The sequence below is a fragment of the Tursiops truncatus genome, chromosome 13 (assembly GCF_011762595.2).
Source record: "Tursiops truncatus isolate mTurTru1 chromosome 13, mTurTru1.mat.Y, whole genome shotgun sequence".
Classification (NCBI taxonomy): Eukaryota; Metazoa; Chordata; class Mammalia; order Artiodactyla; family Delphinidae; genus Tursiops; species Tursiops truncatus.
This window is the reverse complement of record NC_047046.1, coordinates 12,751,276-12,764,425: the sequence shown is the minus strand read 5'-3', so window position 1 is coordinate 12,764,425 and position 13,150 is coordinate 12,751,276. Positions and strand designations below refer to the sequence as shown.

Here is a 13,150-nt window from a genome sequence, read left to right as displayed (position 1 = left end):
AAATTAATATAGTGGCACATTCTTTCAAAGTTGTTAACTTTGGTCCTAAGCCACCCATAACATCTCCATTTCTCAAGACAGCTTATAAGAACATTTGCCTGATGAACCAAAATCACTGTATTCCAGGCAACCACAATTTAAAAACTCATCTCCAACATTTCCTTCTTTTCAAAAGTTCTCTAAAATATTATAAAGTGTACTTTGAGTACTACTCAAAAAGTTAAAATTTAAGTATAAAATTATAACGCTTTACAGAAAAATTGAAATAAAAATGATAAAATTTCCACTCTATCCCACAGTGAAGCATATATATTCTTCCTTGACAAGTATGTTGAGATGATCTGAGAAAATTTTGTATTTTACTAGAATGGAAGCTTCGTCAATAGGAAACACCTAGTCTTGATATTTGGGTATTTATTTAGCACAACAGAGTATCTTTTCTTTTTAAATTTATTTATTTATTTTTGGCTGTGTTGGGTCTTCGTTTCTGTGCAAGGGCTTTCTCTAGTTGCAGTGAGCAGGGGCCACTCTTCATTGCAGTGCGCGGGCCTCTCACTGTCGTGGCCTCTCTTGTTGCGGAGCACAGGCTCCAGGTGCGCAGGCTCAGTAGTTGTGGCTCACGGGCCCAGCTGCTCCGCGGCGTGTGGGATCTTCCCAGACCAGGGCTCGAACCCGTGTCCCCTTCATTGGCAGGCAGATTCTCAACCACTGCGCCACCAGAAAAGCCCCACAACAGAGTATCTTAATCTTAAGATACCAACTAAAATTTTGTTAAGAATTTTGAAAAATTTAAACATCTCCTTAACACCATACACCTAAGTTTCAAGTTCACAAAGAGGAACAATGCATGTAATTTAAATGTACATAAGTATAAAGCAGTATCAATAGTAAAAATGTGCTGTCCTTTATTTATGGAAATGACACTGAAAACATATCCTCCATGCACAACATTACGCCAGGCACATAAGAACACCAAAATATAGATTAACTGATTGTGGATTTGTAATTTTCCATTTGTAAAATTCAGTGGAGGAGTTGGAGCTGACTTATCCCTACTGTGCCTACTATCCCATGCAGTCATCAGAATATTTATAAGACAACTGGTTAGAGTTACAGATACTGAGTACAGCCCAGAGTATGTTCTCATTCCACTGAACACAAATGCAACCAACATTTGTCTGTCAACCAGTAAGTGAGGAGAATGGTGCAAGAAGCCTGAAGTGACAACAAATAAAACACGATCCTTGTCCTCAAGGAGCATATAAACTAACAAAAGATTGATATAAATGCATATTAACAAAATAAAGCCAAGCACAAATACAGAAATAGAAAACCCAAAATGCCACGGGAAGGCTAAAGGATACTAATTTTTTCAATTTGGAAGATCCAAATGCTTTAAGAAGATGAAATCAAATGAAAGGCTGATTTCAGTGCAGAGAGAAAAGAAAGAGAGGAAATATGAGGCAAGGAGTAGATGCAGTGAGAACAGGATATAGCTTCGAAATTCTAAAAGGAGGAGAGACATGACATGATGGGAAAGGAGTCTGGAAAAGAAGTCAGAGGTCACCCTTGAGACAACCAAAAAGTCTTGCATGTAAAAAATAGCAGGGAGCCGATTTTTAAGGTTTGGTTTTTAAAAGTCAGCTAAGTCTAAAGAATCGTGATAAAAACTTCAAAATAGCATTCATCTGAATTTGCTATGTCCCAAAAGACACAGAGAAGCACAAATGAAAAAGGTAGGAAGTGAATCAATGGCCTATTTTTTATATTGATAACTTTAAAAACAAAACATGTTTTTTTAAAAGAGACAAAACTACACGAGAAAAAGAGCAAGTTATGGGTGAAATATAACAGAAGCCACCAGTAACTATATAATGTTTGGTATGTTACTTCACTGTTCTGATCATCGTTTCCTCATATGTAAAATCAGCTGCTGGCACAAATTGCTGGGCCCCCCAGAATAATAATTCAGAAGGTCCAGGATGGGCCCCAAGAAGCTACATTTCTACCAAGTTCTCAGTGATGCTGCTGCTGCTACTCCTAGCCCAAGGACCACACTTTGAGAATCACTGAACTCTATGGTACATAAATCTTTTTCCAGCTATAAAATTTATTTTTCTCTAATATTACATGAAACAAGAGGGCAAGGAGGACAACTCTGACACTAGAGAGTAGAATTCTCCTGAAGTATACACTTGAAAACCTACTAATTTTGGTTGCCTTTGGGGAATGAAGTGGCATGACCCCAGGATAAAGAAAGAATTCACAATTTTCTTTTATGCTTTTTGCATGTGGGGCCATGTGTCACACAGAAGTAATGGAGGCAAGATCTGAAGGAAGCCCCTGCCTCTCATCTTATGCAGCGTGCTTGCTGGCCCAACCAGAGGAATCCACAGGGTTTCATCTCGCCATTCGGCTCTTAGTTGAAGTCTGCTGAGATCATCTTTGACTTTGATTCTGTTATCCAGCATATAGGATATTTAATCAGCAAGCCATCGATATCTTTATTCATGTCATTGCTAAAAACAGTGAATAAGACTATACTGAGGAAAGAATCCTGTGTCATTTTATGAGGTAATTCCCAAGTTGCAAATTCTCCCAAGTGCTGCCACACATTTACTATTTCTTGTCTACAAAGGACAATCTAAAAGATTAATATGTCAAATGTCTTTATAAAATGCAGACACATAACAACTACCACATTACCCTGACCTAGAAACCTGCCTAAAAGTAAAATTCAGGTAGTATGATACAGAAGTCAACCCCCCTAATCTACAGATGAGAAAATAAGGATAAAACCTGTGGCTTGCAAATGCCATTCTTAGAAACACAGCTGGAATTAGACTTGAAATTTAGTGATCTTTCCTCTAGCTAGATTGTCTATAAATGAGAATACTAATTTCTATCTCTACCAACTTATATTTTTAAATAGGTAAATGAGATCAGAATTGTGAATGAACACTGAAAACAAGTTCATTGATTACAATGAACTTTGTAACATTTATTACAAAGTTAGGAGGTAAAACTTATTACAAGCTTCATACATGTTCTTGCTTCTTCTCACCCATTACCCACTCTTACCTGAACCTTTAATCACTCAACTCCATCTATTTCATATACTCTCATCATCTGAAAATTGAAAAGGGCTTTAGAGATGATCAGGCTCAACCCCTTTCTAATTCGGGGGAAGGCAAATCTGTGCTCAAAGTTACACAATAGTTTAGAGCACAGTTGGAATAAGAATTCAGGTCCCCCTCTTAACATGGTGTTCACAGTGCATTCATGATGTTTCTACCTTCGATGTTTCTACCTTAGGTCAATGCTACCTTCGCCCTGTATAATACATTCCATCATCAGCATGACCACATACTTTGTAACTTAAGTCACTCCCTGCATCATTTCTATTAACCCCCTACTGCCATAGACCAGAAGGTACTATTCAAATGAATACACATTGTAATTTCACCCTAACTAAAGTTGGAGCCTAACCTCTGTTCTTTTAGGGTGCTCCACTTAACAAATATTCCAACGTTCTCAGCTCCGTTTATTCTCCCCTGTTTACTCAGTAAATAAGGTCTGCTGTAGGCAATTCTTCATTTAACCTCCTTTTCGCCTTAAACATGTATGTAGTTACACTTACCTCACTCTTCCCCAGAATCCTAGAGGATTACAGATTTCCTTTTCTCTGTAAAAGTACTCCCATTATCATTCTCTGCCACTCCTGAGTAGTCTTTATTTCTACCTCTTTACTTGCTCTTCACTTGAGCATGTTACTCCTTTAGGGCTCCTTTATCTTTCTCCCTCTATTGACTAAGATCAAATAATCAACATGTAAATAAAATGATCAGTATAATAGTAGTATTAATACTAATATCACTAAATAACCTGTCTATAAATAACTTTTGTGTTATAAAAGAAATTTTAAAAAAGAAATAAATATACTAAGATATAAAATAATGGGAGTGCTATTTTAAAAAGGAATAGGTCAGAGAAAAACTTTTCTGAAAGAAGGGGGAGCATTTAAACAGGTATGAATCTTAAGAAAATTATATGTGCAAAGATATTGAATTAGAGATATTTCCTTTTTAAAAGGAAAGGAAATTTTAAAAAGGAAATTTTTAAAGCATTTATTCTTTAAAAAAATTTATTATAGTTGATTAAAAAAGGAAATTTTAAAAAATTTTAAAACATTTTAACGGCTGCATCATTGTGAAAATGAAGACAACTGTAAGATGAATTTGGAAATACGGATATAATTTGTTCCCTCTCTATCAAAAAGATAAAGATCATCAGAAGGGCTGAAAAATAATAAATCCATCTAGATAATGCTTACACAAGACATACAAAATCAAACCACACCAAAAAAAGAGAGTAGAAAATGATATTCCAGGTAAATCTAAATAAAAATAAAGCTGGTACAGAAACAGCAATAAACAAAATATTTTAAAAACTTAGGTTCATCATTACAGAATAACAAACAGAGAATCCAATAAGAAATTTAAACAATCCTGAGTGTGTAAGTACACAGCCATATGGTATGCAACGTAACTTAGAAATATATAAAGAAAAAAATGGTAGAATTACAAGGAGAAACTTATAAATCTTTGATAAATATTTTAACACACTTTTCTCAGTATTTAATAAGCAAATTATTCAGAATACCAAAAAAAAGATAAAAATATACAAACTTAAATATATATGTTGGCTTTCAAGAAATAATCTAATCTCTTTCCAAGGACACATGGAAGATGTACAAGAAAGGACTGGGAACTAGGATACAAGACAAGTCCTAAATTTCAAAGAATTGATATCACACAGACTATACACTCTTTAATCCCAGTGCAATTTAGTTAGAAATCAACAGTTTAAAAAATAAAGGTTAAAGTAAAATCCCTTTGTTTGGAAACTTGAATATGCACTCCCTAAATAAATCATGGGTTACAGAGGAAATCACAATGGAAATCAAAAAATGTTTAAAACTGAATGACAACAAAAGTGATACATGTCAAAATCTGAGAGATACAGTGCTTTGAGAATAATTTATATCCTTATATGCCTAAAAGGAAGTCTTAAAATAAGTGGGATAAGCTTTCAAATCAAGAAGTTGACTCCAATAAAGATGTTAAAAAAAAAAAAAAAAAAAAAGAAGTTGGACAGGGAGACAACAAAAAAGTCAACTCAATGGAAATAGAGGGATGAAAATAATGACAAAAACACAAAAACTTAGGGTGCAGGGGGAGAAGAGAGGCAATAGAAATGATTAACAAAATCAAAACTTGGACTTCCCTGGTGGTGCAGTGGTTAAGAATCCGCCTGCCAGTGCAGGGGACATGGGTTTGAGCCCTGGTCCAGGAAGATCTCACATGCTGTGGAGCAACTAAGCCCATGCACCACAACTGCTGAGCCTGTGCTCTAGAGCCCACGAGCCACAACTACTGAGCCTGCGCTCTAGAGCCCGCGAGCCACAACTAGTGGGCCCGTGTGCCACAACTACTGAAGCCTGCGTGCCTAGAGCCTGTGCTCCGCAACAAGAGAAGCCACCGCAATGAGAAGCCCACGCACTGCAACGGAGAGCAGCCCTCGCTCGCTGCAACTAGAGAAAGGCCACGCGCAGCAACGAAGACCCAACACAGCCAGAGATAAAATAAATTAATTTAAAAAAAGAAATGTATCCTTTATTAAAAAAAACAAAATCAAAACTTGTTCTTTGAGCACACTAAAAGAAAACAAACCACTAAGCCAACTGATTCGAGGAAGGGAAGGAGGGAAGATGCCTATGCAAGGAGGGAGGGTCACCATCAAACAATCCTGAAAACCAAAGAGGAAGTAACCTGAGGCACTGACCACTGGGCACCAAGACTGGACACTTACTGCAAATGCCTTTTTTTGTTGTTGTTCATGATGTTCTTTTGTCTAGAATAAACTTCCCCTCTCTTTCATCTAATTCCTACTCGTCTCTTTCAAGAAATCATCTTTAAAGCCCCAGAACAGGCAAAATGCTCCCAAACTACTCTGTATATATCTCAGTCAAAGCACCTCAGTGTTCTTAAGTTTTATGTCTAGTCCATCTGACTAAGTTTTGTGAGGACAAAAATCATGTTTTATCTATCATTTTTGGACACCCATACTTAGCATGGTGCTTGGACTGGGTAGATGCTGCATTAATCACTTACTTGAGTTTGTGATACTTTGTAACTTTCTTCTAAAATTTTCCGGCATTTTATTTGGAGACTGTGAAATAACCATGGAATTCTGAGTCATGAGACAGTGAAGAATATGAGGGGGAAAAAAAGCTGTGATACTCCAGCCAAGAATTTATTAGGGGAAACCTACCCCTAGTCTTGAGAATTTCTGACGATCCCTCTATCCGTTCTTCTAGAGGGAACCTGCTTGGGGGATATCACTGACAGCTATGGAGTATACTATGGTATGACTCTCTTTGGGACCCAAGATAGTTTATATTCTCTGAACTAGAAAGGAGACTAGCACAGAATAAATAAGGACTAACCATACAGATCAACAGGGTATTCTCTTCTGTAAATGCCATTGAGGAATTCTGTTCCTTTACTCTGTCTATTATCTACTCTAAGTAGTATGGCCAAATCAGTCCTCCTAAAACATTTATTATCAAAATCTATACTACTAAATCAATCCCATGTCATAGTCCCCACTGCCCAGAGGGAAAAAACTACACCCCCTTCATATCAGGCAAGGCCTTCTAGACTCTGGTACAACCCACTTTTTTTTTTAAATGTAGTATTTAAAACCTTACTTCCATGTATAAACTCTCAATGACAGCCAGTTTGGAACGGTTAATACTCTGTGCATATCCCACCTACATTCCTATAACTCCACACAATTTCCTACTCCTTCCTTCTCCTTAAATCCCATCTTTCAAAGTCCAATATCACTTCTACTTTCTCCATAGAGCCGTCTCATATAAGCTCTTTTCACACAGACCTCTTCATTCTGTGCTACCAAGAGTATTTACCCTTGTTTGGCACCCATACTTTCAAAAGAACTCATTTAATTAACAAGTATTTACCAAGCACACCTACCAATCTTGTACCAAACACTCTGCTGGACTTAGACATGTGGAAATAAACAAGACCAGAATCAGCCCTTGGGTATTTTATAGTTTCTTAAGCAAAGTACCTAAAAACTTTAAAAGGTAGCAAGACCCCAGAGACTTTCAAAGGGGTAGAAATACGAAGATTAAGACATTCTGGTTACCCTCAGTTAAAACTGTGTGCTTTAATATTAAATCTCAAAAAAGGGGCCCTCATCATATAATTACAATATCTTATATTGGTTTGTACCCTATGCAATCTTAAAGAATTAACAGTTTATAGAAGGAATGAAATGAACCCATGGGAATGAGGAGAGGTTTAGCAAAAAAATCAAAACAAAACAAACTTTCTTATTATTTATAAAATATCATATATTCCATCTTAGTGTTATAATTGACTCAAATTCTATCTTCTCAGGGGTCCAGTAAGTAAAATTAAACTATATTTCAAGAAAGCTGGTTTCAATCTATCTTCCAGTGTCATCTCTTGCTATATTAATTCATACATCCAGTGGTTCCATCACCCAATTTGTTTCCTTCATAAGCCTCTGTCATAATTTACAAGTATTTATTTTGATGGTCTCCCCCACCATAATGTAAGCCCCCTGAAAGGAGGAACCATGTCTGTCCCACTGCCCTCTGTATCCTCAGCACCTAGACATGTAACACTTAATAGTCACTGAATGGATGAATGCAGTTTTAGTCATAACCAAAGACTAAATGACTTTTCTTTAGCGAGTTCCATCATGAAGAGAACAAGAACAGTTGATGTACACAATGAATATTTTTAAAGTGAGTAGATTAATTATTATTAAGAGAAGGAGGTAAATGTAATTTCAGTGAGAGAAAAAAGGGAACTTTAAAAACTGTTTACTTAGGAAACACAAGGGGGGCTGGTGTGGGTTGCATCTGTGTAGTTGGGAAAGGATTTGCAAAAAAGCAAAAAAGGAGGTACTGTCTTCCAAATCATTTTATTCTCTTACAATATTCTAAATCTAAGAACCATTTTTTTTTTTTTACTTCTTACACTGAGTTTTCAGAATGCAAGTATCACATGTGCTTTCAAAATGCATTAATGAATATTAATAAACTCCTGTTCTTCTCACAGTGTAAAAGTGTTTTGGTAACAGATTCACAATGCAGAATGCATTTAGATAATTTCATCTAAATGCTTTCTGTGTTATGAAATTATTATCTTAAAATTTTCCAAGCTGTCATTAACCCAATCTCTTGCAAGAAGTAATTTGCCTCCCTCTATACATCCTCATTTGGGAATATTTTGCTAATGTTACTTTATCATTTCCTTTCCTTAAAAATATACCATTTACTTTGTCAGCCTTCACAAAGACTACGTTGAGATCCTTTGCTCACTGGCATACTGACCTTTCTCTTACTGGACAGGCCTTAACTTTCATCTCCTTTTTAAAAGATGGTGACATTATATAATATTCAAATAAGAGTTGATTAAATTATTTTATAAAATCCTGAGATGCTCTCACTATTTCAGATATCTTCCCTTTAAATTAGAAGTTAAACCTGATTACAAAGGCAATGAAAATGTCCAGGAAAGTTAATGGCACATAGTTTTTTTTTAAATGAGAGAGTACTTGCATTATAACTGTTAAATTATCATTACAACTCTATGAATAGTCACCCTTCTAAGAAAGTTACCAGTTACACTGTTTCAATACAAAATTGCCTCAGTGAACAATTTTTCTTCATGTATATAGGTATACACATATGTGATACAACACATATGTATATATTTATAAATACACACACACATGCAATATAATATATATAAGAGAAATTAAATCAGCAAGCTCTATGACTGTTCCTTTCTACCCTTCCAACCTCAAAGCTAAGTCGGTCCTCCTCAGCAGTAAATTCGGCACTGTGGTGGTGCATTAATTCTTCCCCATCACAAGGGTACTGTTCCTGGCACTGTAGTGGTAACAGAGCAGCAACGCCTCTTGCATTAATGCAAAAACAATGCTCTAGTGGCCTAAAGGACTTAATGTTTCTCCCTGGGTATCTTACGTACTAGAAGCAAATGACAGTGTGGAGGCTCTGACTCAGTATATCTTTGATCAAAAGGCAGGAAGAGTGTGAGGGTTCCCATCCTGATGGTACAAACTATTAATTTTCAAGATGCCAAAATAGACATAGGAGCTGCTCTAGTCAGTGATGTGTGCTTGGAAATCAGAAGCTGATATACACAATATTTGAGGAGACTTACGAAAGTCATCTTATTAAAATCTCTCTTGAGGTTTACTAAACTAGGCCAGGTTATCTAGTCTCAGTCTCTGGATAACCCTTTGAAAATTCAATGGGAGACTGCCTGGCAGAGAATACAGATTAAAGTGACATTTATATTAGGTAACTCATAACCATTAAAGTACTTTTACTGCTCACTTTAAGACGTGCTTGGATTCTTTTTTTTTTTTTAAAGTATGAAACAAAACTTTAATCTATTTTTTGGTTACTTTAAAAGACAGTAACAACGTTGGGGGGTAGGGGTGGGGGGTAGAGTAGTGGAAGGGTATAGGGAACCACATACATTTTTCTACCATTTTCTCATGAAGTACTAATTAGGCATTATATATTGCTAAGAACAAAAAAGGATCAACTGACACTAAAATAGCTAAGATTTTATATATATGCCTGAGAGCATAAACTAGCCTTTCTCTGTCACTCCTTACTGCTAAACTGAAATGCTATATCTTCCCAAACTACAAAATACATTTGTATAGTACATCTTAAAATCAGTGACTGTTTACTTGGTATTTTACACAAACGTCCAACCACCATGACAGATTCTGCTGCTGGAGGAGGAGCCTGAGTGACAGACATGGTGGAGTCCTTGCCAGCTTGAAAGAAACATAGGGACAGACCTCTGACATCTGTCTAGATTCCCACAAGCAGCTCACAGTGGGAGAAATAACTTGCCAAAAAGCATAAAGCAGATGGGAATTCCACTATGCTGCCATTCATCAGGTGAGCAACAGCAAGTAGGACTTTACCTATGTGGTCAAACAAAAAAACAGAGACAAAAATAGAAAGAAAATCTGTTAACAAATGAGTGCTAGGTATATAGCCTTTTTGCTTTCATAGACTGTTATTTTTCCATACTCCATTACTATAGTTTCCATCACATATGAGTATCAACCCTTATTATTTTTTCCTGCCTCATTATATTATACGTAAACTACCTTAACACTTCTAGAACAAGATGAGGCAGGTTAAAGAGGGAAGGATCCATGTTGAGATTTTCTTTCTGTCTCATACCCTAATTCTACTCCATAACATGTTACCAAAAAGCCCGAACGAACTTTTTGGCCAAACCAATATTTAAGGAACTGATAGTGTTACAGAGTTATGTTATAGTATGTATTTAATGAGAGCTAATACATAAAGAAACAGTACAACAAAATTATTTTATGTCTCTATTTACAGTGATGGTTCTAGCTATATTTTTAAGGCACTGTCTACAATAAAGCAGGAAGAACATCTAACTTTTTATATTGCTCTATTTCAGATCTAGCAGCTGACACTCAATGTAGCTTGGCAAGTTCTTTAAAGGCTTTCCAACATTTGGCATTAGCCTACCAGAGAGCAGGGCCTTTTATATTCAGCTTTGCTGCAAAATGTCTCACTCACCAGTACTCAAAGGAGGTCACAGTTTTCCCAGCAAAAGGAAAATAAAATTGGAGCTGACACTTATTTGGTAGAATGCTGTTATCAGCAAGTATTTATCTTCCATACTCTTCCCATGCCACAGGCCTACACCAGAAGCTAGTTTTTTCTCTTCTTTATTCAAAACACAGTGCAGCCTTTAATCATCAGCATTGTTTGCAATCCCAACTCCCCTATCCCTATTATAAGAAAAATAAATCTGTTGGCTAAAATGAACAAAAATAAACATAAGATGCTTCTATACTTTTCTTATAGTGTACTTAAAACTATGAAGTCAAAGATAACTACAGGTTTAGCAATATGTTAAACAAATTCTGAACAGAATTAACTTTGATTCTTAACAGTTAAAAGCAATTTCTCCTAATGAGGTAAAATTCAGCTGAGAGGATATAAAAGAAAAAGTAGATACTGGAACTAACGGAGTCATTAGTTGCTATAAATAAGGATGGCATTAGCATCTCCTTTAAGAGATCAACAGAATACACAAGATTCTTCAGGTGATGGATGCAGCACCTAAAGACTTGGTGTATACCCCAGAGACACCCAATAAAAACTCACTCTTCAAACTATTCTAATATATACAGTTGTTATATCAACACTTATTTAATGATAATGACATACAATCAGCATCTGGTCATTACCAACAGTATGAATGCTTTAAATTATGGATGTTTGATATTTTTTTTTTTTTGAGAGCACCAATTTGCAAAAGGTTTCGAGGAAAAAAAAATTCTGACAGAGAATCTCCTTTCATCATCAAGAATCAGTAGCTTAGCCACCTTTCAGACAGTTTAGAAGTTTTTTAAAAGATAGTTTCAGGGGGAAAAGAAAGCTCTGAAGAAAACAAAACAGATGCTGTGTTTAAGAGTGGCAGTGGAGGGAAGCAGGGGAGAAGAGATGACACATAAGATGGGAGGCAGTGGTGGGTACAGAAGGCGTCTTCTCTGAGGAAGGGCAAACGAGAAGTCAGCCCTGGTGAGACCTCAGAGAGAGGAGTTTAGGTAGAGGGCACATACGAAAGCCAGAAGTACAGGAAGAAGCTTAATATGTTTGGGGAACAGAATGGTCACTGTGTTTGAAAGCTCATAAATAGGAAGGAGACAGGTACAAAATAAGATCAAAGAGGTGAGCAGGGTTTGCATCATGTAAACCTTTCAACAATGAGATGGGGCTTGAATTTTATTCTAAATACACTGATAAACCCTGCAGGATTTTAAAGCAAAGGAATTACCATGGTCTCATTTATATTCTGAAAGGATCACCTTTAGTTACTCTCTCGGATAATTCATTATGAAGGAGTTAAGAGTAGAAGCAGGAAGACCAGCTAGAAGGCTAGCTTGGAAGCCCAAGTGAGAGAAAAACATGGCTTAGAGTAGGGTGGTAGCAGTGAAGACTAAGGGACATGGATTCGAAATGTATTTCAAAAAGAGAGCTGACAGGACATGCAGGCAGACACACTATGAAGGGAGTCGGACACATTAGTAAGGAAAGAGGTAAGGGTGACATATCATACTTGGAAGATGTTAACTTAGAGATGGTAGTTAAATCAAGGGGATAAGTCAGAGCACACAGGTCTGAGTCTGAAAGACTCCAGATATAGAAAAATGATACAACTCAACCTCTGTTGGTTCTTTAAAGAGGTGGCGGGGAGGGGGGGGGGGAACGCAACCATGTTTTCAGTAAGCCAGTATGTGAAGCCTATCTTTTAATGATCTTTCTCCAAACAATAGGTAAAGAGAGAAAAGAAAGTTACGGTGTATTTTTCTTAATTTTTATTCTTTTCTGTGACAGAAACTCCCCCACCCTCCACCCCCACGTGCTGACTTCCATCTGATATTTAACGAATTTAACTGAATCAAACGAACCCATTCAGGTTTTCTCCTTTCAAAATCATCTTTTTAAAAAGAATTCGCTAAGTTTAGTAATAAAATTAACTGAAAACAAATAATGAAGTTATAAAATACTATTTGATTCAAATTATCATCTGAATACCAGTTTTTCTAATTAGTAATCACACCTACAACTCTGATTAACATCACAATCTTAACAATAAATGAATCAATCATACAATTTATTTTACATTAAATTCAGAGATTTCCAATTAAAATAATTTTCCCCTTTCATAATGCTAATAAAGGTGATGGAGAAATGTGTTAGTCATTGCTTTTCTATGAATCAGGCTGGGTCATCCACTCAAAACACCAGACTCCAACAGATCTACCACTTTCTCATTGAATGACTCTGACAAAGTCATTTACTAACTTTAAACATATATCAGGACTGGAAACTACCCAAACTCCCATCAATAGTAGAAGAGATAAATAAACTGGGGTATATTCACACAATGGAAAACTATACAGCAAACAGAATAAGTGAACTACAACT

At 36.2% G+C, this 13,150-nt stretch overlaps 1 protein-coding gene across 6 annotated transcripts in view; it reads right to left on the bottom strand.

Moving 5' to 3' along the window:
• MED13L (mediator complex subunit 13L) overlaps nucleotides 1–13,150 on the bottom strand; it is a 296,141-nt gene that overhangs the window by 62,997 nt on the left and 219,994 nt on the right. The gene's annotated exons all lie outside the window — the stretch shown is intronic.